The sequence below is a fragment of the Panthera leo genome, chromosome C1 (assembly GCF_018350215.1).
Source record: "Panthera leo isolate Ple1 chromosome C1, P.leo_Ple1_pat1.1, whole genome shotgun sequence".
Classification (NCBI taxonomy): domain Eukaryota; kingdom Metazoa; phylum Chordata; class Mammalia; order Carnivora; family Felidae; genus Panthera; species Panthera leo.
Window position 1 is genome coordinate 101,538,688 of NC_056686.1, and position 27,061 is coordinate 101,565,748.

The 27,061-nt window shown below is 40.2% G+C and overlaps 1 long non-coding RNA gene across 1 annotated transcript; it reads left to right on the plus strand.

The window, feature by feature from the left end:
* Positions 1-10,877: 10,877 nt before the first annotated feature.
* On the plus strand, positions 10,878-12,954 carry LOC122228238. Its single transcript, XR_006206486.1, has 3 exons — positions 10,878-11,036; positions 11,612-11,692; positions 12,891-12,954. It is a non-coding gene; the product is annotated as an uncharacterized LOC122228238 (long non-coding RNA).
* The last annotated feature ends 14,107 nt before the right edge of the window (positions 12,955-27,061 follow it).

The window sequence follows — 27,061 nt, forward strand, 5'->3', positions numbered from 1 at the left end:
TGACAGCTGAAGAAAGCTGCACATTGCCTGGGCTCAAAGTTATCTGTTCTCCCTCTGAGGGAAAATCTTTGAGCTCCGTGGCAGTGCCTCGAAGCCATGGCCCTTGTCCTAGACCCTGCCCCGGCCCAGGCGAGCGCCTGACCCCTGCTAATGTGTGGGGCCTTCAGCAGCAGAGTCGGGGGGAGGTAACCAGAGCCCCCCGCATGCCAGTGATTCATGTTCTCTGAAGGGATCAGAGTGTTATTAGAAACCTCGCCTGCCAAATGCGGGGCAAATGTAACCAATTTATTAATGCTGAAAAACCAATGTGTGAAATTGGACCAAGAGGAGAGGGGCGCCAGCCCCTCTCCCCACTTCCTGCTCTCTGGCAGTGGCAGAGGGAGGGTGGTGGACAAAGGATTCTGTCTTCTGCAGGAGGACGTTGCCGTCTTAATCACACACGATGGTGACAACAAATATTCCTGGCCAAAGCTTCAAAGAGCTGGGAGATAATTGTATCCACCATCCTGGGCTTGGCTGTGATGCTCAGCCTGCAGTTGGCAGGTTGTGAGAGCTTGGGGCAGGAAGGTGGGGAGCTTGGTCCTGCTCTGTCCCAGCCCCCGCTTCTCACTGCTGGGACCAGGTGAGAATGGACGAGGGAGAATGCTCGGCCATTTGTGTTCACAACGTCTGGCAGTTTCTAAACCAATAGTGGAGGGCTTTCCTGTGAATGGTCTCAGTGTTTCATGGGTGGTTGCTGTTTCTCCCCAGGGGAGAAGTTTCCTTCAGAGCAATATGCATTTTTTTAAATATACCTCCTTGCCATTGATTGCCTTCCAAACGGGTAATTGAGTTAAAGAAGACATTACCAGCCACCATTTGTTAACAGCTTGTTGTACATTATTATACATCATTATTGTACATGATCTCTTTCAATCCCCACATGAATATGCTCATGATGGAAGTAGCGTTATTTTCAGTTTTCAGTTGAAGAAACTGAGCTCAGAGAGTTAATGAACTTGCCCAAGCTTATAGATTTAAGTGGATAGGATTCAAGCCTATATCTGTTTAACTATACTCTACCATCCAAGTCAAGGAGTGGAAATCCCATGAAATCCTTGGGTAATCTGGTGGGATTGTCAAGAAGCAAATGCAGGGAGTTTTCTTGCTAAGTCTGCCCTGGGAAGTCATGGTTTTCAGATTACCGATTTTCAGAGAATTAGTTTACCATAAAAACAACGGACACACATTTCTCAAGAGCATAAATAAATCTTTATGGTGATTCAGAGAAACTTTAGAAACTTCTAAGGTGTCAGGCTTTTTTAGGTTGGCATCATTATCACTGTACAGGACTATGGGGTGGGAGAGGAGATCTGGTTATTTTAGATTTCTAGCTATTTAGATTCTGGCAGAATGTCATTTACTTTGTAATGTGTTACCATGTGTCCTTGTCTCAACAGTAAAGGCAAGGTAGTGTCTATCAAAGAAGTCTGAGTAGTAAGCCTTGAACTTGAGTGTTTTGTTAAATAGCTCTTTTATAGAAGGTCTAACACTTGTTAACGAAAGATAGCCTCTTTCGTTGATTACGGACATGATTATTTGAAGATGCTGATGGAGTCCTCGTGCCGGAATGCTATTAAATTCACAAGTTCATTTCTTCTGGAAATGAGCTTCATGCATTATAGTGTCATGTTCTGATTGGCATGATATGCCTGAAGGGTAGAACTGTCTTCCATTTCTGGGAGCTTTCTCTCCCCCTCCCCTTTCTGGTGATGGTTTAAGGTGCTGAGGCTGCTGTGTGCCATAAGGCCGGAGTAGCTCTATCTCCATTTGGAGGGGAGGAGTGTCGATCCCAGAATCCCTGAGATCTAGAAGGGAAGTTCAGTCTTCGTTTTGAATGCAACTCCTGTTTAATTCCTCTTGTGACTTTTGGTATATGTAGAAGAGCATCCCTATGTCGTCCTTCCATTCCTACAAGCTCTAACTCCCCCAGAACTTCTTCTGGGAACAAATCACACTCACTAAAAAGTCAATCTGTAAGCTAACAAAGTTATATTTGTGTATCTTAAAATAATGTTTCAATGTCTGAAAAAAGTAAAGACAAGAGGGTTGGGGTTTTTTTGTCCCTGCAATATGGTAGCAGTTAAAGACCCTCCACAAGGAGTTGAAAATTGGGTTGCCCTCTGAGAGTTGAGTCAGTAAAATTCACCCTCAATGGCAGTGATTAGCCACCTCGTTTACGAATAATGACAGCTCCAAAAATAATAATGGCAGTAATAATTAAATGCAAAGGATTGAGCTTGTAAGTGTCAATCCAACGAAAAGTTGAACTAAGAAATCTCCCAAGGAGACGTGGCTGAAATGTAGGTGTAATTTGGTAAGAGGAAATGTAATGAAGAATATTCTATTCTATCTGAAGAAAGACTATAAACAGAGGTTGGTCCTGAAGGATAAAAAGGAAAATCTGAAGGCCATGGATCTCGATCTTTGAGAAGTCAAGAAGCCATTTCTAAATGTCTTAGAGCATTGTGATTTCCTTGGTAGAAGCGTTTCTGTTGTGCAAAGTCATAGACAGGCGCTTCACACGCCTGGCCCACAGACAAGTTTGTTTGGCCCACATTGTATTGACCCATAGCATTTTTTTAAGTTGGCAACTAACTGCACAAAAAAAATCCAGGTTTCTAGTTTTGATTGAAAAATTGGGAACACCTGGAGCTTTTAAAAGTATTTATTTATTTATTTATTTATTTATTTATTTATTTATTTAGAGAGAGAGCAGGGGAGGGGCAGAGAGAGAGAGAGAATCCCAAGCAGGATCCATGCTGTCATCAGCAGAGAGCCCTAGGGCTCTATGTCACAACCGTGAGCCAAAATTAAGAGTCAGACGCTTAGCAGCTAAGCCATTCAGGAGCCCCAGGAAGACCTGGCTTGATGTGTGGCAGCAGTGGGCTGGGGCTGTAAGGTAGCAGCTGCCCCCTTTAGAAAGTGTGCGCTCTCCAGTTGGCCACAGTCCCCACACTTGTCTATGATCACCTGCTTCTTGACCTGCTTTACTGCTCTCTGTTACACTCTTTTGAGCCTCTGTTGGGTTTGGAGTGTGTGACCTCCTAGCGGGTAAGCTTGCCTTTAGCTACTTGAGCTGAAATTAACTTCTTAAGACCCTGAACTCTCCTTGTTCTGATTCCATGCTCAGCATGCAACCTTCTGAGAATTTGGCTTCCCACGTAATTTGCCTGTAAGGAAAGAATGCATTGATGTTCTGCCCTGAGCATCTTGCTCTATATGAGGACGTGCATAGAGTAAATGTAAAAAGGCTTTGGCTTTGGCTTTGGAGCAAGATGGATCTGGTTCCAATTCCAGCACTGACACTTACTAGATAAGGTCACCATGAGGCCTCCTGGCACCCTGCCAGTTATCTTCTCCTGGAGATGTTGCCCTGGGTCACCTTGGGCCACATACCAGAATATTCAAATTGCAAAAACATTTTTACGGGCAAAATTGATGCCCCTAAGTCACAAATTACAGCAGCCCCAAATCCAACCAACAGGCAAACAAATTTAAGTTTCCCTAGATATAGTAAATGATCTAAAAGGAAAGGAATAAATTGGTCAGAAACACAACTTCTGTGAAACCACCTGTGCCAGAGAGGCTGAGGTGGCTAGAATATGGATTTTGAACTTAGGAGACTTGTATTCAAGTCCTAGGTTTTTCCTTTATTAACCATGTGAACTTAAGAAAGTCATTAACTGCCCTGAGTCCCCAAAATAAAGGTCTCCTTCCTAAATACCTGATAGTAACTTTGTGCGGATTAAATGAAATAAGGTGAGGAAGACCCTAGGTAAACTGTACAATGAACAGAATGGTTCATATCAAACTTTTTATAATCTCCAGTGACCCCAACAGTGGAAGTGATGGAAGAACCCAAGAAGCCCGTGCCAGGAGTTTCTAGCCTGCCTGAGTAGTATTCACACCAAAAGATTAGTGCTAGGCTCAGAACACCCTTAACTATCAAAACGTGAAACGTACATCAAATCAGACTCTGGTTTGTGAAAGAGAACGGTACTATCCAGTGTGATGAATGTGGGGGGAGAAAGGCTCACAGACGGTCAGCAATAGTACAAATTGGAGCAAAGAAGGCATTTAGCAGTACCTCCTGAAATTTTGAATGTGCGTACCTGTGGAGTTGGCGATTCCCTTCTAGGAATTTATCCTACAGAAACACTGGTACTGTGGGCAGGAATACCTACACAAGAATGTTCAAGGCAACATTATTGATAATACAAAATTAATATAAGAATGATAATATATTTGCATATTCTTGCTATGGCTACTATGTAGCCATTTACAAGAATGAAGTCTATAGATTTGCACTGAAATGGGATAGGTGTCTATAATGACAGAGTGAAAAAAAGCAAGCTTCAGTACAATGGAAGCAGTGTGACCATATGCTTGAAAAAATAACCGAGGTATATGTATGTACCTAGAAAAATTCTAAACATACACAGATCTAATTTTGTGTTGCTTGCCACTGGAGATGGGGAATAGAGTGTAAGGAAGGGATTCGCTTTTTACTTTACGTACTTTTATGTTACAATTAAAAAATCAAGATGGGGGTGCCTGAGTTGGTTGGGCATCTGACTCTTGATTTCAGCTCAGGTGATGACTGACCTGAATGCGGGATTGAGCCCCACATTGGACCCCACGCTGAACGTGGAGCCTGCTTCGAATTCTCGCTCTGTCTCTCTCTACTTCTCTCCCTTACTTGCATGCTCTCTCTCTCTAAAATAAATAAATACATACATACATCAAAACGGAAAAGTTTTAAGCTAGGAAAAATAAAATATCATTAAAAAGCTAAAGCTGAGTGGGAGCAGGGCCAAAGAACGGAAGCAGAGGGCACAGAGCCCAGAGAACCACATGCCTTAGGTCTCCCCAGCAGTTGTTCCCACGCGACTGACGATGGACATTTCAGGACCACAATATCTTCCTGGACTCGTGGTGCCCTGGCGGCAGAGCTGTTGTCGGAAGGTAGCCACTCCTATTGCAGTACTGCACATTGCTGTTGTATTTCTGAAATTGAGGGTCACAACCCTTGCCTTCAAAATTTAGAGAGGCACCCAGAGGGCAGAGCAATGAGGATTCTAAGAGGGGCCATGGTGCTGCCCAAGAGAAGTTAATTGGACTGACTGTCCCTGCACTTTGACTTCTGTGCTTTGTTCCCATATTAACTCCTCGGAGCTTTGACCTTGGATTTGACCACCGATTCTGCTACTGTCTGCTCCAATCTTGGGTCTTCTCTTGTGGTAACCTACTGCCGAATTCTGGCCAATTCCATGACTTGGGTTTTCTTCAGGGGCTAGGTTTGGGAATTTTCTTCACACTTGTTTCCAGCACCTAGTCCTCTCCTGGCCCTACTTTTAACTCCGTCATCCCGTCTCAGCAAAGACATAGCCAGCAAAGAGGCCAGCACGGGCCCAAACATAACTGCAAACACAATAACTATGGACATGATAACTACATATATGGGACCCTTGCTATCTGGGGAGAAGTTGTTCTTAACTTCACATGTGCTTCTTAATGAGATGACTGGGAGGTCAACAGGAACATGCCAGAGTCACAGTGCTGTTGTTTCTACAGCCCCCAATGCTTTGGGAGAAACTTGCCTAAGGTGGCATATGTTTTGTAAGTGATGACCACGTGCAGGATGGAAGGCCACCAGCTTGAGCCAATCCATCCCTGTTAGCTTGCACTGACCTCTCCAGGTGATGATCTTTATTTCTTTTTCATATCATGACACAGAAGGAACATGTGGGAGGATTCCAGGACTGAACTGAACTGTCTTTTATACCACAGACTGGGAATCAAAACTGTGGCTCTAACAGAGTTAGGGACCTTTCTTCTCAGACTTCTTGGCAAGCAGGCTGGGTGAGATTTGTGCATTGACAAGCGGGATGGCTAGAGAGATAAGGCTTCTCCCAAGGCTGCAGTTGAAACCCAACCTCAATTAAGTTAAGAAATCTTCAATTAAGACTGTCTGGCCCTCTTTGCCCTGCCAGCTTTTCGGGGCTGAGACAGGATCTCCTTAGGACCAGAACAGAAGCATTTTGTAATAAAATTCCTTATACATTTTCACTTCTCCATGACTCTTAAAATAATCCTTTAGCATGAAGGATTTTTCTTTTGAATCCCAGGTCTAACTTTCCTGCCAAGAAAACACACATTCAACACACAGTGCACCAAGAAACCATAAAGGAAATTAGTATATTACATTTGAGAACTTTAAAACATTTATACGGCAAAAAAAAAAAAAAAATCCACAGCCAAAGTCCAAATATAAATAACAAATTGGTAAAAAATTTTAAACAAATTTGACAGATAAAGGGTAAATTTTCTTAATTCAAAGAAGTTTTCCAAATTAGAGAGACAGAAAGAGAAAGGAAGGAAGGAAAGGAATAATTTGATATTGGAAAGAAAATATCAAAGTAAGAAAATCTGTATACTGTTGGTAAGAATTTAAATTAGTGCAAACGTTTTGGAATGCTATTTGGCAGTATGATTCAAAATCTTTAAATGCACTTTAGGCCACTCCTAAGAATTTATCTTACAGATATTCTTATAAAAGTAGCCTAATATAGATAAATAATATTTAAAAGCCTGAAAATGACCCAAATATTCATCAAGATGAGCTTCATTAAATAAAGTTATCTCTTATTACCACAACGGAATAATATTTGGTCAATGCAAATATTCCAGTAAATGTCTATGTGTTAGAGTGGAAATATTTAGTATTAGTTTACTTATAAATACAATGTATATAGTGATATATGCAAAAAAAAAAAGTGTTTCAGAAAGTTCAACAAGAAAGTGTAAAGAGTTTTGGCAGAGAGATCCTTTGGGAGGTGGGACGAGAAGCCTCACTTTTCTTTTTGCACCTTTTGACATTACCTTTTTCTATATGGCTACATTTCTCATATTTACATAAAAGAAGTGAAAAAGCTCAAAGCACAGTGTGATACGTCGTCGTGTGATGAGTGGAGGTGGTAAGTCCACAGGACAACGGTGGTGGCAAGGGAATGCAAGGAGAGAAGGCAGGATATGTTTAGGGAATTACAAAACAAAACAAGGTGCCTTGGATTGCAGGGTGAATTAAAAAACAAAAGATCTGGCTAAGTACAGGCCAAATCACTTATTGTCTCAGGACTTCGGTCTTCCTAGAGGGACTAAAGCATTCTAAGTGAAAGAGTGACCTGTCAAAGCCTATGAACGTGCACGTTGGTCCATCATGGGCTGGAGTAATAGCAGAGATAGCCGTGGAACTTCAAAAGAGATAACAGGAGCTGGGACTGGAAAAGGTAGAAGTTGTAGACAAGATTATTAGTGAGGAATCCAGCAGGAACAAGGGTCGCTGGAGAGTGACACTAATCAGACACTGGGCAGGTGACAGGAGCCAACTAGATGGGCACAGCAGTACAGTCTTGAGCTCTGAAACAAACCAGAGTGGCTGTGGGTGTGTGGTGGTCATTTTTACCTGTCAATTTGGCTAGACTACTGTCTTAGGTATTTGATCAAACACTAATCTACGTGTTGCGTTGCAGTTTTTTTGTTTGTTTATTTGTTTTTTTTCCTGGGCATCATGAATCCTCCTCAAATGTCCTTTACTGATATACTTAGGAGTTCAACTTTTATACATTCATATTCTGCCCCAAGAAAGCTCCATTGATTGCTTTCCTGGGATCTCCCAGCTCAGTTTGTTACAATAAAACCTCTATGTCAGTCAGAACTCTTTTTGGTTGCAAGAAACAGGAGCCCCAAATTAAACTAATGGAAGCCAAAAGAGGGGGAATTCTTGAAAGCATGAACCACGGAAGCTCCAGGACCCTTAGGGATCAAAACCCTCAGGACCCCCGGTCTTCTTTTCTTTCTGTCAATGTGTTTTTACCTGGTTTATTTGACATGGCAGGTTTCATGGCTATTAGCAGTCCTGAGCCCACACGTTACCAACATTTACTTATTCATTTGACAAATATTTTTGAAGAACCTTCCATACTTTGCACTGTTCTCAACTCTGGGGCTATATCTCTAAACAAACAGAAATTCGACCTAGGACAGAGGAATCAGATAATGAACAATATATAATATGTTGTCTGTATTAGAATGCTTTTTGGAAGGAGAAGAGAACTCTTCCCCACTTCAATTCTTAAAAATGTCAGAGAAGGGCTCTGATTGGATAGCTTTGGGACCTGTCCCCACATCTCCACTGTGAGAAGCAGCCTTCTTCACACTCCATGGTTGTGGTTGATGTGGGGGGCAAGGGTAGCAATTCCTCAAAGAGGGTACATTTCACAGAAATGAGGGAGTTGACTTGGTAGACAAAACATTTTATATCTTTCCACAATCATATATCAGAATTACCGGCTTACTATTTCATTATCCCCCAGACACTCAAAAATATATTTCCTGTGAATTTAAGGGCAATATTCTTTGGGGAACCAAAGTAAGAAGAGAACAGAATAAATGCAAAGTTGCTCAATTACCCTATTATGTTCGAAGACTCTCTGTGTGTGAAACATCATAGAAGGGTCATTCTGGGGTCCTGTATCCTGGGATAGGAGAGGTAAGATTGAATTCCTTGGCAACCACTTTAAAGATGGCGGTTATTCATGTATCATTTGTTCATTCATTCATTCATTCATACCCATTGACACAAATATTGGGCATGTGTTATATGCAAAGCAAACATTCAAAGCCCTGAAAACAAAGGCAAAAATGTACTCTCTCTGTCATCAGAGAACTCAAGATGGACAGGGAGGCAGGCGTATTAAACAAGTAATCAAAATGCACTCTGGTTAAGTTCTGTAGTGTCCATAGAATGACGGATGCAGTGGAGGCAGCACTTAACTCTTGGAGGAATCAGAAGAGGCTTTGTAAAAGTGGTGATGCTTGAAACAAGCCTTCAGAGATAAAAGGGAGCTCCCCAGATACAGGAGAGAGAGGGGGCTGGCATTTCAGAGCTAGAAAGCAGAGACTAAGCTCCAAAGGTGCAGAAGTGAGGGAAAGCATGGCAAGAAGAGAAGGGAGGCTGGAGGGTACAGAAGTGAAGGCAGTGAAGGTGAAATTGTGAGGAACACACACGTGCCATTCAGACGACTTCGGACTTTTCAACCCACCAGCATCAGGAGCTATGGGAGGACTGATGGCATGAGAGAATCTGTGTTCTAGAAGGCCAGTCCTAGAGGCTGTCCAGGAGGACTGAAGTCTGTAGTTGCCCTGTAGGAGCTGTTGACACAGTCCTGGCAAGAGATATTACAAAACAAAACACAGTCCAGGGCCACAAGATCAGAGCAGATGGGAGAGATCTGAGAAATAATTACAATGAGGGTAGAAAAGGATGTGATTGACTGAATTTCTGCCTTGCCCCTGCACCCTGAGACAAGGTCCGAAGGCATTAATTGGATCAGTCAAAACCCGTGTTCCTTCTCCCTACTCACATGGAATCAAAGGGCTTGGTGATAAGGGTTCCATCATCCCTCCCTTCCCTAAATTTTGTGTGAAGTGATGTGTGTGCACCAGCCACTAAGAGCCCCAGGAGGGATGTATTCTGTTATGTTCCGTCATACTTAGGAAATTTTCTTTCTTTCTTTCTTTCTTTCTTTCTTTCTTTCTTTCTTTCTTTCTTGTTTATTTGTTTATTTTGAGAAAGAAAAAACATGCAGGGTGAGCAGGGGAGGGGCAGAGAGAGAATCTCAAGCAGGCTCCATGTTCAGCATAGAACCTGATGCAGGGCATGATCCTGGGATCATGACCTGAGCTGAAATCAAGAGTCAGACACTTAACCGACTGAGCCACCCAGGAACCCGAGGAAAGGAGTAATTCTTTTATCAAGCAAAGTTTGGAGGCCCAGCCAGTGTTCGCCATAACTAGATCTGATTAGTTTTCTATTAGTGCTGCCACAAACTGTCATCAATTCAGCAGCTTTATTTTATTATCTCACAGAGGGTTAAGTTCTGTAGGGTAGAAGTTTGAGGAGGGTCTCACTCAATTAATATAGCTCCTTTCTGGAGGCTTTATGGGTGATTTCTTTCCTTTCCTTTTCCAGTTTCTAGAAGCTGCTTCTTTGGTTTGTGGACCCTTCCAATAGTAATGAGCTCCAGTGTTTCTCCCACTGCACCCCTCTGACTTTCTCTTCTACTTCTACCACTTTTTTGTTTTTGTTGTTTGTTTTTTGAGAGAGAGAGCACAAGCAGGGGAAGGGCAAAGGGAGAGGGAGAGAGAAAATCTTAAGCAGGCTACGTGCCCAACACGGAGTTGGACGCGCTCAATCTCTTGACTGTGAAATCGTGACCTGAGCTGAAGTCAAGAGCCAGACGCTCACCCAGGCTCCCCAACTCTCTTCCACTTTTAAGGAAACTTCTGGTTACATCGTGCCCACCTGGATAATCCAGGATAGTCTCCCTATTTTAGGGTCAAGTGATTGGCAACCTTAATTCCATCAGCAAGCTTAATCCTGCTTTGCCATGAAACAAAACAAACCCATGGGTTCTGAGGAACAGGACATGGAAATTTTTGAGGGGCCATTCGTTATTTTGTCTACCACATTATTTTGAGTAGTTTCTTTCATGGTTTTAGATTGGAATCTTGTTGTGCTAGCTTTGGAGATTTACAAAGAGAGGCTCAGGGAAGCGGTGGTAAGTGAAGAGTTAACTAGCCATCCAAAAAACACAATGACCTCTTGACAATGTTGAGTGTGGCGTAGACCTGTGGGCCAAGAGCTGGGCTGTTGGGGGTAGGCAGCTCACATCTTCGAAGAAAAGCTCATCAAGCCATGACCAGTGGAAACCAGGATACCAGTCACCTGGGAAACCAAGTAAATATAAACATACAGCCATCCATCACTGCCATCTGGAAAAAATTGGGTAGTGAGGGTCTTCCTGTTAGGCCCTGCTCCAGTATTTATTTGTGTAGCTGGAGATCCCAGACCAGCCCTTCTGTCAGCGATGCTTCAGTGAGGTGTATGGGGCTGAATCTCAGCCTGGAATTAAAACACACCACCATTCTGTGTGAGTGTGGATGTAAATATTACCAGCAGACAGGTCACTCAAGAGATAGGTGTCCATATTTCCAAGTCTAAACAGTCTCTGTCGGGCAGACGGGGAGACTCCATGTGCTTGTTGGCAACATCATCTTTAAAAAAAAAGTCTGAAGCCCAAGGTGAATGCTGTATGTGTTCATCTGTGTCCGGGAGCTATGGTGCCCAGAGCCTTGTCCTACCAGCTCCCGCCTGGTCAGTGAATTCAGGCAGAAATATGCGGGGGAAAGGTGGTTTTCATTGGGTCCACTGTATAACGTGTCCTCCTCAGTCCTCACCATTGGTCAAGAAAGTTTTCAGTGGTCGTCTCAACAGTGGTGAGAGATTTGCCCTGCCCCCTTCACATGCTCTCACCCTGTCTGCCGAGTGATTCAAATGTATTTACAAGGCAGCTGGCTGGGGTTTGCAGGGGCAAGTCCGAGGCATGGATCAGAGCAAAGTGAAGTGACCCGGGCAGGGAACAAACCTATGACCTTGGCCTCCTAAGCACTATATCGTTACAGACTCAGCTAACAGAGCCCCTTGAAAGCCTACTCTTCTATTCAGGTCCATATGCAACTTTGAAACACTCAAAGGTTGCCTGGCTGCAGTGGGAAGAAGGACATTCAGACCAAGCTAGATTTCCTGGTATTATGTTGTTTTTTTCTTATCTTGAAGATACCTTTGGGGACCCCTAATTTGGTGATACTGAGTCAGACCCAAACCCATTCCTGATGCCCGCGGAATGCTGTGGGCTGCACAGAGACTCTCCATACTTATTCACGGTTACAGTGTGAGCTCTAAAAGGCATTCACTATGCTGTATCCCGTCCTTGGGCATACAGTAAATGCCCAAACCATGTCAGTGAAATGAAATTTAAAAATGGATGAATTAAAGAGATAAGTAAATTTTTCACATGTATACTGACTTGATTTTGAAAGGTGGTCCTCGAAACCCTCACATTCCTCATCACTTGTATCATGGATGGAAAATATCCTAGACCCATCCTGCCTGTTAAGAATTTTCTAGTAGTTACATTAGATAAGTTAAAAGAAACATAACAGGTTAATTCTCATACTATTATATTTCATGTAACCCTATAGGTCTAAAATACTGTAATTTTACATGTAAGTTATGTAAAAATTACTAATAAGATATTTTTTGGGTTTTTTTGTGCCAACTTGAACAGCACATCTCAGTTCAGACCAACCAAATTTCAAACAGCCACATGTGGCTTGTGGCTACTGTATTCAACGGTTTGGCTCTAGATACTATCCGTTTTCATTGCTCAGTTCCATTATTAACTAACAAGTGTATAAGCCTACACAAAGAATCGTTACTTTGATTAGTTCATTAGTAGTGGCCATGTTAGTAAGTGCCATTATTTCCACTTGGCAGTTGAAAAAAAAAAAAAAAAAAAAACAACCCGGACTTTATTTCCAGCTAGTAAGTGTCAGAGCTAGGATCACACACTACCATTCCTTTAGGGAACCCCCACAGAACATGGAACAGAGGGGTTGCTTCTGGAAAGACTCCAGTTAGGGGACTCTTCGTTCTGTCATGTGATAGTTGATTTAGGTCGAATGGTTAGGCAATGCTTTAGGTTTATGCCACCGTATAAATGTGTAGTAATGACGTTGAAGTTGGGAGCAGGGTTCAGGGATCCACAGGCTTCCGTGTGAGAGTCACTGCCTGACTCTTCCCCAAGTTCATTGCTTTAGTAGCTGTCCCAACTGTGGCTGGCACTTCCTGACTCTGAGAAGAAAAGCAAGGCTTGTGGAAAGAACCCATTTCTTCTCTGCCATTACACGCAGCTCCCTAATTTCCAATATTTTGTTCATTTCAGAGCTCTGAGAAACTTGCCTGAACCTCTGAGTCCTGCTCTCAGGAAGAAAACTGAACTCATTTTCATTCTTCTCCTTCTGATTTCCAAACGGTAACAGTGTTTGATAAGGCGTTCCTGATTTTATTTACAGAGACCTATGGCTTCAACTCCCTTCCTGGTTATGGTTTCAGATAGATTGAGTGTGGTTATTTTGCTACATTAATTTTTGCATGATCTGGCTGGCCTATAATGCTACTTTGCTTGGAATGCTGATGCTGTGATTTTCCTCTTGAAATCCAAATCGTCTTTGGAAACGACAACCAATTTCTCACCCAAGCCATGTCCAAACAGGTCTGGTCCCCAGACCGTATCTGGCATAAAAGAGGCTCAGTGTAGTGCACAATAGATGACTGTAGTCTGATTTTAGACCAGAGGGTTCTGAAGACCATGTTTCTTCTCTGTTGATCCCACTTTTTAGCCCCACACACCACCTCTTGGAGGAGGGACCCTGACAGGCATCAAGAACAAACAAGAATGAACACAAGGATTTTCCTAAAACGTTATGCAATCCTATTATGCTCTGATTAAGACACTCTACAAGACGAAATCCAAACTCTTTAATCACGTAACGAATCCTTCCATGTTAAGACTCTTTCCTACCTCCTCAGCCTTCTCTCCTGTCATACCTCATGCCCCGTGCTCCAATGGCACCAACATCCCTGAACTTTTCCTGAAAACACCAGGTGGGTTCAGGCCTGTGATCTCTATATCCAAATGGCCAGCTGTCCCACCCTCATCCCTGTGCCCCTTGCCAACACTTGTCTCACCTGGACCACTGCTTCCTGCCAAATTGGAATGGACCACTCTTCCCTTTGTGGCCCCTACCACTCTCCACTCCTCCAGTACAAAGCTTGCAACATGCAACTTCACTTTTTGTTTAAATGGCTCAACAAGGGCAAGGACTATGTCTTAGTAATCATTGACCCTCCTTTGCCTATCAGAATGTCTGGTGCATGAATAAGCATTTTATTTATCTGCTTATGGAGAAAAATATACATATTACAGAGGTAGGGTGATGCCTTACTTTAGGGAAATGGTTGTAGTCAACTTGCCCCTCACTCACCTCCTTCTCTCATCTAGGACATGCTTAGAAATCTAAGCACGAGTGAGGTGGCCTGGGAAGTAGGAGAAACCAGGAGGACTGGGAAAAGAAAAGCAGGTTGCTGATTGTGTAGCATTTCCTCTCAGCTTACGGCAAAGTGATCAAAGGGATCCTCAGGTACCCTATTAGGTTTCACAGCTAAGTTCAGAAGGGAAGGAAAGGCAGGGGAGGCAGGAGGCAGGACAAACGCCTTTCTCTAAAATGAAGTTTCTACTTGACTGGAGCATTTCCTATGCTGGATCTTCTGAAAGCATGATGTACAAAGTGCAGTAAAGTGAGAACTCAAACTTATTCCCCTTCCACACTACGAAAGAAAGTCCTGAATCCTTACGTAAGTCCCACAGTTTAAAAATGACTCAAGGAAATGCTGCAAAATCTGAAATTATTGGAACGGCTGTCTGTGATTCGTAGAATCTAGAGAAGATTTCTCTCAGTCATGGTCCTTTAAAAAAAGATTACACTTCATATGGAACAAACAATAATTGGGGGCCTTACTAGTACTAGTTAAAAAAAAAAACAAAACCCTGCAGGTTTCACTTCCAGTAACAGCATTTCTTATCAACCTTCTAATCAACCTATGTGCAAGTGCACACACACACACACACACACACACATTCATGCACACACATATGCACACATGCACATATGCACAGTGGACAAAATATGTTTCAATTAGCATTATCTAAAGATCCCGGAAGATGATTAAAAGCAGGAAGATACCAGAGAGAGTCCATACATGGAGGAAGGAAATGGCCCTGTTGAGTTTGCAGATCTCACAGTGTTTAGACCAACATAGGCTATAATTTGTAACCAGCAGAATGGCTAAAACTCCAATATAAAACCCACAGTCTCACTTGTTAGAAGAGCCAAAGTAGAGGGCAACAACAAGTAGAAAATTAAGGGGGAATCCCTGAAAGGATAGAGACAGAGAGGAGGAACCCCAACAGTCCACATCTCTGACTGACCCTGAACTGCCCTTCCACAGGGCCGACACCAAGCCACCCAGTAAGGCAAAAAGTGCTGAATCGAGATTCAAGCTGTTACCTGACCAAAGGGAAACATTAAAAGAATAAGGAGGGGTGCCAGGGTGGCTCGGTCGATTAAGCGCCTGACTTCGGCTCAGGTCATGATCTCATGGTTTGTGAGTGTAAGCCCCACAGTACAGCACAGAGCCTGCTTCAGATCCTCTGTCTTCCTCTCTCTCTGCCCCTCCCCTGCTCATTCTATCTCTCTCTCTGTCTCTAAAATAAATAATTAAAAACTTTTAACAAAATTTTTTAAGAATAAGGAACTATGATGAACACCTTTACACAATAAATTTGCCAACTTACATAAAATGGACAAATTCTTGTGAAAGATGCAAATCAGTGAAGCTTACTCAAGGAAACTGCATGGTTCTATATTTACTGAAAAAATTGAATTCATAGGGGTTCATTTAAGGTTGTCCCCACAGACAGCCTTGCCAGATGCTTCAATGGTGAATTCTGCATTTAAGGAAGTTGTACCAAGTATATAAAAGAGAAAAAACATAATGGAAAGAAAAACTTCCCAACTTATTTTATGAGGCCAGCATTACCCTGGTACCAGAACTCCTAAAAGACCTTATAAGAAAATAAAACTGCACACTAATATTCCTTATGCATACCATAAAAAACTTCCACAAAATATTAGCAAATGAAGTCCAGCAATATATTAAAACAAGAATACATCACAATCAATTAAGGTTTGCCTTTGGAATGCAATGTTGTTCAATATTTGACAGCCCCTCGATATAATTTACCATGCCAGCAGATGAAGCAAAAAAATGATCATCTTACTATGTACAAAAAGATCATTTGACAAAATTCATAACCATTCTGATGAAAACTCTAAGCAAACCAGGAATTACAGGTAACTTCCTCAAGCTGAGACAGGGCATCTATGAAAAACCTGTGGCTAGTATGCTTAATAGTGAAATACTAAATACTAATATTAATAACAGAAACAAGGTAAATATACCCACCCTCACCACTCAAATTCAACACAATACAGAGAGTCCTTGTTGGTTCAATAAGTCAAGAAAAAGAAACAAAAGGTGTATAAATTTTTCAAAAATAAACAAAACCGTGTAATCACAGAAAACATGATTGCCTGTGTAGTATCATCATAGAAACTGGCAATGCATCAGGAAAAAAAAATCTAATAAAACATGTGCAAGGTCTGTGTGCTGAAATCCTAAAAACATTATGAGAGAAACAAAAGACCCACAATAAATAAATGGAAAATAAATGGAAACAAAAGACCCACAATATATTGTGTTCATTAATCAGAATTCAATATTGTTAAGATGTCAGTTTTCTCCAGATTGATCTGTAGAGTCAGTACAATTCCAGCCAAAATCCCAGCACATTTTTGGTCACACTCCATAAACTGAGCCTAAAATTTATAAGAAAAATCAAAGGAATTAAAATAGCCAACGCAAATTCGAAAAAGAAGAACAAAGTTAGAGGACTCATATTATGTGTTTTCAAGACATGCTGGGAAACCACATTAAGCAAGAAAGTGGGGCATTAGTTAAGTGAAAAACAAAGATGAGTGAAGAATCCAGAAATAGGCCAAAGCAATTTAATGGTGAAAGGCTAGTTTTCACAGAAAATTATGTTGGAACAATTGGACATATGCATATGAGACAAAATGTATCCGACCCATACATTAAACCATATACAAAAATTAACTGGAAAATGGATCACAGACCTAAATGTAAATCCTAACAGTTTAACAATTCCAGAAGAAGACATGAGAAAACCGTTGTGACTCTGGGTTAGAGAAGATTTATTAGATAGGATACAAAAAGCAGAACCCATACATGAAAAAATTGACGAACTGGACTTCATCAAAATTAAAAACTTCTCATATTTGAATGACACTTTGAAGAAAATGTAAATACAAGACATAGACTAGGAGTAAATATTTTCAGAACACATTTCCAAAATATATGAGGGACCTTCACAACTCAATAATAAGGAAACAAATTACCCAATTTAAAGCTAAGCAAAACATTTGAACAAACACTTCATCAACGACAATACATGGATGGCAAAAAAGCACATGGAAAGGTACTCAACAGCGTTAGTAATTAGGGAAATGCAAATTTAAACAACAATCACCACCACCTATCAGAAAAGCTGCTGGCAAGAATGCAGAACATGGAACCCTCATACACTGCTGATGGGAGTGCAAACTGTACAGCTACTTTGGAAAACAGTTTGGCAGTTTCTTAGAAAACAAAATATGTGACTACCGTACAACCCCTCAATCCCACTCCTTGATATTTACCCCAGAGAAATGAGAACATGTGTCCACACACAAACATACACATACATGTTTATACTGGCTTTCTTCATGATTGCTGAAAACGGGAACTTACTCAAATGTCCATCAACTAGGGGCGCCTGGGTGGCGCAGTCGGGTAAGCGTCCGACTTCAGCCAGGTCGCGATCTCGCTGTCCGTGAGTTCGAGCCCCGCGTCAGGCTCTGGGCTGATGGCTCGGAGCCTGGAGCCTGCTTCCGATTCTGTGTCTCCCTCTCTCTCTGCCCCTCCCCCGTTCATGCTCTGTCTCTCTCTGTCCCAAAAATAAATAAAAAAACGTTGAAAAAAAAATTTCAAACGTCCATCAACTAGTGAAAGAATAAACAAAATGTGGTGGTACGTCCATACAGGGGAATACTATTCAGCAATAAAATAGAATGAACTACTTATAGATGCAATAACCTGAATAAATCTCAGGTGCATTATGGTAAGTGAAAAATCTAGGCTCAAAATGCTGCGTGACAAAATACATTATGACATTCTGGAAAAAGCAAACTTAATAGGGATAAAAACAGCTTAGTGGTTGTTTGTGGGCTGGAAATGTAGGGAGAGATTTGACAACAAAGGGGCTTGAGGAAATTTCAGATTGGGGAAAATGTTCTATAGCTTGATTGTGGTGGTGGCTGCTAGACTGTATGAGTTTGTCAAAAATCATTGCATCTAAAAGGGTGGATTTTACTGTGTACGAATTGCTACTCAATAAACCTGACTTACAAAAAAGAAAATAGAGCAATGTCTTTAGTGACAAAGTAAAGCAGTTTTTTCATTCGACTCAAGAAGACACAGACCTAACCTCATTCTTCCAGTTTGACCTCACCCCTTGATAGAAAACAGAAATGGTGAAAGTGATATTTGCTGAATGGAAAAGAAAACACAAGGGTATTTTAAGTGTAGAAAATTAAGTGTAAGTTTCAAATAATGAAGTAAGGATGCATTGTGATAACTGAATTACAGGTTATGACAAGGAAATGAACAAAGGATACTTGAGAAGTGTATGAAAACCTTCTCCTACTGAGTATAAGAAAAGTTTACTTCCCAGATGAAGTTACTATGGATCGTAATTTGAGAATTTAAATTCACAGAACCAGCCTTTTAAAATCTTTATTTGATTTTAAATCAACATCTCTTTGCCATTTTTCCTCTTGGCTACAAAACTGGAATGTAGATTTCATAAGAAAGCTACCTTTTAAGTAATGCACTCTAATTCATTTATGACTGAACTACAATGCCACCTTCAGAGACTATTTTTTTTTATTACTAAACAGAAAAGCAAAAGACTTAGGCAATTTTCAGGATATATAATTTATGAAGAGGGCAAATAAGCCATGTTTATGAATTTTTAAATAGCTAAAATTTTTATAATTTTAAAAACACTTTAATGTTTTAAAAAATCCCTGTCATTTAAATTTTATAAAGTTAAAGTCACATGGATAATATAGGAAAATAGAAAGAAATGTCATGGACAATATATTTTTTTAAGTTTATTTATTTTGAGAGAGAGGAAGCATGCTCTCGCACAAGCACATGTTCACACATTGGGGAGGTGGCAGAGGGAGGAGACAGAGAATCCCAAGTAGGCTCCATACTATCAGTGCAGAGTCCAATGCGGGACTTGAACTCACGAACCATGAGATCATGACCTGAGCTGAAATCAAGAGCCAGACATTTAACCAACTGAGCCACCCAGGCTCCTCACATGGACAATATTTTTATTTTTATTTATTTATTTATTTTAATATGAAATTTATTGTCAAATTGGTTTCCATACAACACCCAGGGCTCATCCCAACAGGTGCCCTCCTCAATGCCCATCACCCACCCTCCCCTCCCTCCCACCCCCCACCAACCCTCAGTTTATTCTGTTTTTAAGAGTCTCTTATGGTTTGGCTTTCTCCCTTCCCCTCCCCCATGGTCTTCTGTTAAGTTTCTCAGGAACCACATAAGAGTGAAACCATATGGTATCTGTCTTTCTCTGTATGACTTATTTCACTTAACATAACACTCTCCAGTTCCATCCACATTGCTACAAAAGGCCATATTTCATTCTTTCTCATTGCCAAGTAGTATTCTATTGTGTATATAAACCACAGTTTCTTTATCCATTCATCAGTTGATGGACATTTAGGCTCTTTCCATAATTTGGCTATTGTTGAAAGTGCTGTTATAAACATTGGGGTACAAGTGCCCCTATGCATCAGCACTCCTGTATCCCTTGGGTAAATTCCTAGCACTGCTATTTGCTGGGTCATAGGGTAGATCTATTTTTAATTTTTTGAGGAACCTCCACACTGTTTTCCAGAGTGGCTGCACCAGTTTGCATTCCCACCAACAGTGCAAGAGGGTTCCCGTTTCTCCACATCCTCTCCAGCATCTATACTCTGCTGATTTGTTCATTTTAACCACTCTGACTGGCGTGATGTGGTTTGGATTTAGATTTGGGCAGTGCTCTGAAATTTTCTCTAGTTTCCTACTCCGGTTCATATACATTCAGAACATTTTATCTAAAGGAATATATAATAAGAGATATCGTAAACAACTTTATGTTAATAAATTTGAAATTCCAATTCCTTGAGAAACAGGATTTATCAAATCTGGGACAAGACGAAATAAGGAATCTAAATAGTTCTGTGCCTAAAGAAGAACTGTAATCCGTAATTTGAAACCTTTCCGTAGGTTTCCCTCTAGTAATTTTGGAGTAGCTTGTATTAAAGAAACCTTCCTAAAGAAAACAATAATAAATTCTGGAGGGGAAAAAAACTACTTGAAGGCACTGGATAGTGACCAAAAGCAGGCAAAAACTGGAGAGGACAGCCATTTTTTTCTGGAGGAGATTTGCCTTCATATGTTTTCTGCCTGAGGGCACTCCAGTCTATACAATATAGGGCAACAAGAATCCAGTAAGGGAATGCCATGCTTACCAGTTTGAAGAATCATCAAATGGCACTGACAGCTACTACAACAGATAGAGAGTGAGAGAGGACATCTCAGACATGTGGGAGCCAAAGTGGAACCCCAAAATGCACACGTGAGCTCTGCCCAAATCCCTGGATGATCCCTGAGCCACACATGTGGGGGGCAGACTCCAAGAAGCCCAATGAAAAGCAACAGTAGAAGTCTGGAAGAATTTAGCAGAGACGTTAGCTACTACCCATCATAAGGGAGAGAGTTTGGGGTTTGAATACAGCCAACTTAATCCCCTGATTCAAAGAAGAACAAAACTGTACAGAGAAAAATAATAGTATACAACCTCAACAGTGTACCATCTAAAATCTCTAGTATACAATGAAGGGTTATTAGACACACAAAGAACTAGGAAAACGTGATCAAGAGAAATAGCAGTCAGTAGAAACTTAATATGAGATGATCTGGATGTTGGCATCCAGAGTTTAAAAGGACTTTAAAATAGCTACATAAACCTTTTCAAAGACTTAAAGGGAGCATGATTATAATTAATAAGGAGATGTGAAATCTCAGCAGAGAAATGGAAATTATTAAAAGGTGCCAATGGAAATCCTAAAGCTGAAAATAAAAACATCAGAAATAAGTGTAAATGGGTGGGATGAAGAGCAGATATGAAAAGGCGAAGGAAAGGGTTAACAAACTTAAAAAATAGGTCAATAGAACTTAATCTAAAGAACAGAGAACAAATAAGGATGCTTGAGTGGCTTAGTCAGTTAAGTGTCTGACTGTGTTCGGCTCAGGTCATGATCTCCCGGTTTGTGAGTTCAAGTCCCGCGTTGGGCTCTGTGCTGACAGCCCAGAACCTGGAGCCTGCTTCGGAGTCTGTGTCTCCTTTTCTCTGCCCCTCCCCTGCTCACACTGTTTCTCTCTCCTTCAAAAATAAATAAACATTAAAAAAAAATTTTTTTTAAAGGACAGAGAAAAAAATGGGAAAAAAGTATAATTAGAACTTCGATGATATGCAAGACAATGTCAAGTAGTCTAACTTAAGGGTATCTGGAATCTCAGGAGGAAAAGAAAAATAAAATGGGACAGAAAAAATGTTTGAAAAAATAATGACAGAAAATATCCTGAACTTTGTGAACAAACAGATCCAAGAAGCTCAATAAACGCCAGTCAAGGCTAAAAACAATGAGAATCACAACTAGGCTCATCATAATTAAATTACTGAAACCACACATAAAGGTAAAGTTCAGAAGCAACTGGAGAAAAGTGAAACATTGTATATGAGAACAACAATTCAGAAGATGGCTGGCATGTCATCAGAAACAATGGAGATGGAAAATAATAGGATAGTGTTTTTAAAAGTAACTGAAAGGTGGGGGGAAGAACTATAAACATGGAATCTATATCCAGTGAAAATATGCTTCAAATGAGGGCAAATTAAAACATTTCAAATAAACAAAAATTGAGAAAACTCATCACCACCTCTGTTCTGACACCAATTCTCTGACACCAACAGGCTGTTTTGCAATTCAATTCACTTCTGACACTACCTGGAGATTGTACAGACCCTACCAGTTGAGGGCAAAGTCCTTCTTGAGACTTCCTCCACTTGAGACTCGATTCACAAGTCTTGGATGCCATCTACACTCCTAACTAGCTACATATTCAGGGATTCCCGTGACCCTTCAGGTTGGATAATTCATTAAATTGACTCACCAAACTCAGGAAAGTGCTGTACTTCCAATGATTATTTTCTTAGAAAGAATACGAATGAACAACCAGATACATAGAGCAAGAGCTGCTAGAATTACAAGTCCATGAGCTTCTGTCCCATTGAATCAGGATATACCACTTTCTGGGGATATGTCAATATGTTCACCAACAAGGAAGGACCCATTAAACCAAAGTTTTCTGAGGGGTTCATTACATAGGCAGGCTTAATTAATTCATTGGCCACATGATGGAGCTCAATCTCCAGCTTTTCTCCTTTGTCCGGAGGTAGGGCTGGTCCAAAGTTCCTCTAATTGTGTGGTTGGTCTTTCTGATGACAAACCCCATCCTGATGTGACTTAGACGGCTGCCTTGAGTCACCTAATTACCATAACAAAGACATTCCTATCACTCAGGAAATTCCAAGGAGACAAAGATCAGATTTTCTTTTCTTTTCTTTTTTTAAATAATACACCAACAGAACTAACCTTCAAGAAATGCTAAAGAAATGTCTTCAGGGGGTGCTTGGGTAGCTCAGTCAATTCAGCATCTGACTGTTGATTTCTTCTCAGGTCATGATTTCACGATCGCGAGATGGAGACTGAGCCCCCAATCAGGCTCTGTGCTGACAGTGCAGGGCCTGCTTGGGATTCTCTGTCTCTCTCTCTCTCTCTGCCCCTCCCTTGCTCTCTCTCTCTCTCTCTCTCTCTCTCAAAAATAAATGAATAAACTTGGGGCACTGGTTGACCTCCAACTTCGGCTCAGGTCATGATCTCACAGTCTGTGAGTTTGAGCCCCACATCAGGCTCTGTGCTGTCAGCTGGGAGCCTGGAGCCTGCTTCAGATTCTGTCTCCCTCTCTCTGTCCCTTCCCCTGCTTGTGCTCTGTCTCTCTCTCTCTCCCTCAAGAATAAATAAATATTCTTAAAATTTTTTTAATTTAAATAAATAGGTAAACAAACAAACAAACAAACAAACTTAAAAAAAAAAAGGAAAGAAATGTCTTCAGGCTGAAGGGAAACGACGCCAGATGAAGACTTGGACCAATAGGAAGGAATGAAGGCCACCAGAAATGATAAATACGTAGGTAAATAGAAACATATTTTTTCCTTTTGCTTTTGTTAAAAAATGTGACTATTTCATACAAAACTATAAAATTATATTATGTCATTTATAACATAAATAAATATTATATGTTTGCAAAATGGTACAAAAGTTGGAGCTATAAATAAAAAATACACTGTTGCAAAGTTCTTACATTTTACCTGAAGTGATACAAGATTATCTTCAAAGTTTGTGATAAATTAAAAAGGAATATAGTAATTCCTAGAGCAGTCAATAAAATCAATGCAGAGTGGTGTAGCAAAAAAGTCAACAGAGGAATTATAAGGAAATGCTAAAAATATTGGATTAATCCCCATCCCTTAACAATGCAGAAAAGGGACAGAGGAGTAACAAAAACAGACAAGACAGAGAAAACAGTGGCAAATTAATAGATATAAGTCCTACCCTATTGCTAATGACACGAAATGTAAGTGAGCTAAGCACTTCATTTATTTATTTATTTATTTTTATTTTTATTTTTTTTTATTTTTTAATATTTGAAATTTACTGTCAAATTGGTTTCCATACAACACCCAGTGCTCATCCCAAAAGGTGCCCTCCTCAATACCCATCCCCCACCCTCCCCTCCCTCCCACACCCCATCAACCCTCAGTTTGTTCTCAGTTTTAACAGTCTCTTATGCTTTGGCTCTCTCCCACTCTAACCTCTTTTTTTTTTTTTCCTTCCCCTCCCCCATGGGTTTCTGTTACGTTTCTCAGGATCCACATAAGAGTGAAACCATATGGCATCTGTCTTTCTCTGTATGGCTTATTTCACTTAGCATCACACTCTCCAGTTCCATCCACGTTGCTACAAAAGGCCATATTTCATTTTTTCTCATTGCCATGTAGTATTCCATTGTGTATATAAACCACAATTTCTTTATCCATTCATCAGTTGATGGACATTTAGGCTCTTTCCATAATTTGGCTATTGTTGAGAGTGCTGCCATAAACATTGGGGTACAAGTGCCCCTAAAGCACTTCATTTAAAGGCACAGATTGTCAAACTGTATAAAAGGGCATGTCTTCCAGAGATGCACTTTAAACATAAAAACACAGATAGATTCAAAGTAAAAAAGAAAAAGATACTTGGTCAAATATTAAGCCTAAGAAAGCTAGTTTGGCTATATTAATATCAATATAATATAAAATGTAGTCCAGACTAGGAGTGTTATCAGAGGTAAAGAAGAATATTTCATAATGATAACAGTCAGTTACTGAGGAAGACATAACAATCATAAATGCGTATATACCTACCTAGAGACCACTTCAAAATTCATTTAGCAAAAATGTGCAAAATAAAAGAAAGGACTAGGAAAGTCCGCAATCATAGTTCGATTTTAACACTCATCTCTCAATAACTGATAGAAAAAACAGATGAAAGGTAGAGGTAGAGATTTGAGAAACATTATCAACCCCCTTGACCTAATTGACACTTATAAAACCCTACATCCAACTATATAATACATATTCAAGTACAAATGGATTTTCAAAAAAATAGACTATTAAGTCTCAGCAGATCTCTGAAAAACTGAAATCTCAGAGATTATGTTCTCTAATAAAAGAGTGTTAAATTAGAAATGTCTAGAAAAGTCCAAATATTCCAAAATTAAAGATTATACTTCTAAGTAGCCCAAAGTCAGAGAAGTGATCACAAGAGGACCTAAAATTTATTTTTATTTAAATAACAATGAAAAGACAACATATCAAAATTGGAGAGATATAGCTGAACTCAGCAGAATATAGAAGGAAACTTATAGCATTAAATGCTTATGTGAGAAAAGAAGAAAGGTTTAAATTCAATGATCTGTATTTCAGTCATAAAAAGCTAGAAAAATATGAGTAAATTAAACCCAAAGTAAGTAAAAGTGAGGAAGAAAATAAGAGGTGAAATCATAAAATGCAAAACAAATAATAGAGATATTTAACAAAGATCAAATATGGTTCTTGGGAAAAAATAATAAAATGTATAAACCCCTGACACCACTGGTGGAAAAAGAAAGTACACAAATTAACAAATATCAGAAATGAAAGGCTATCACTACAGATCCTACAGTCATTCAAATGTGATAAGGGAGTATTATGAACAACTGGATAAAATTAACAAATTCTTTTTTTTTTAATGTTTATTTTATTTTTTGAGACAGAGAGAGACATAGCATGAGCAAGGAAGGGGCAGAGAGAGAGGGAGACACAGAATGTGAAGCAGGTTCCAGGCTCTGAGCGGTCAGCACAGAGCCCGACGTGGGGCTCAACTCATGAACTATGAGATGTGACCTGAGCTGAAGTCAGACGCTTAACTGACTGAGCCACCCAGGCGCCCCAACAAATTCTTTAAAAGGCACAATTTACCAATCCTTGCACTAAATAAAATAGGAAATCCAAATAGCTCTATATCTATTAAAGAAATCGAACTTGTTAGGGGCACTTGGATGGCTCAGTCAGTTCAGTGTCTGAATCTTGATTTTGGCTCAGGTCATGATCTCATGAGTCAGGCTCTGCACTGGCAGCATGGAGCCTGCTTGGGATTCTCTCTCTCCCTCTCTCTCTGCCCTCCCTGCCCCTGCATGCACACATGATCTCTTTCTCTCCCTCTCTCTCAATAAATAAATAAACATTAAAAAAAAAAAAAAAAACTTCCTACAAGAAAGACTCCAGGTCCAAATGGTTTCACTGATGAATTCTATGAAACATTTAAGGAAGAGATTATACCTAGAGAGTTGGTAGGGTCACTTCCCAACTTATTTTTTTGAGAGAGACATAACCCTTACACTAAAATCGGACAAACAGACGCAATCCCAGTCAGTCTTAATATAAGCAAAAAGTGAATAAAACTTGAACTTACTTTTGTTAACATAATAAAGGACAGGGATGTATTCAGTAGATGTATACAAAACATTTGGTATGTGTAGAACCCAATCATGGTTAAAAATAAATAAAACAAAGCAAAAAGAAAACAAACATAACTCCTTGAATACCAGGAAGAGAAATGCACAGGAATGTCCTTAACCTGATAAAGGGCATCTATAAAAAATCCCCAGGGGCGCCTGGGTGGCTCAGTCGGTTGAGTGTCCGACTTCGGCTCAGGTCATGATCTCACACTCAGTGAGTTCGAGCCCCGCGTCGGGCTCTGTGCTGACAGCTCAGAACCTGGAGCCTGCTTCAGATTCTGTGTCTCCCTCTCTCTCTGCCCCTCCCCTGCTCATGCTCTGTCTCTGTCTTAAAAATAAATAAAGCATTAAAAAAAAATCCCTAACAGTATCATTCTAAATAGTGAAATACTCTATTTCCCCAAGATTAGAAATAAGACAAGTAACACTACTCTCATCACTTCTAATTATCATGTTACTTGAGTTCCAACATTGTAATGGTATAATAAGGAAAGGAAAAGAAATAAAACATAACTATTGGGAAGAAGAGGGAAAGTTTATTATTTACAGAGAACATAGGAATGTATCTAGAAAATTCAAAGGAATTTATTAGTTAAGAAGTTTTTAGGAAACTTACTGGGTCCAAGACAATACACAAAAATTAAGTGTGTGTATAGTAGCAACAAACACATAGAAAATGAAATTTAAAGAAAATACAATAGAATAAAAGGCCATCAACCACCAAGGAATAAATATAATGAAAACTGTGCATTACATTACACCAAAACTATGCAACAATAATTGAAAGAAAATAAAGAAAGGCTAAAACAAACAGATTCATGGATAGGAAGACTCAATATTGTAAAGATGTCAGCTCTTCCTCAAATTCATCTAAGATTCAATGCAATTTCAACTGAAATTCCAACAGATTTTCTTTCTAGGCATAGACAAAATTATAGCGAATTTTACATAGAAATGGGGGAGGGACAGGAATAGCTAAGAAAATCTTTTGGAAGAGTTGGAACACTCATTCTACCATATGTAAGAATTATAAAAATATGGTAATTAATTCAGTGTGTTGGTGGCATA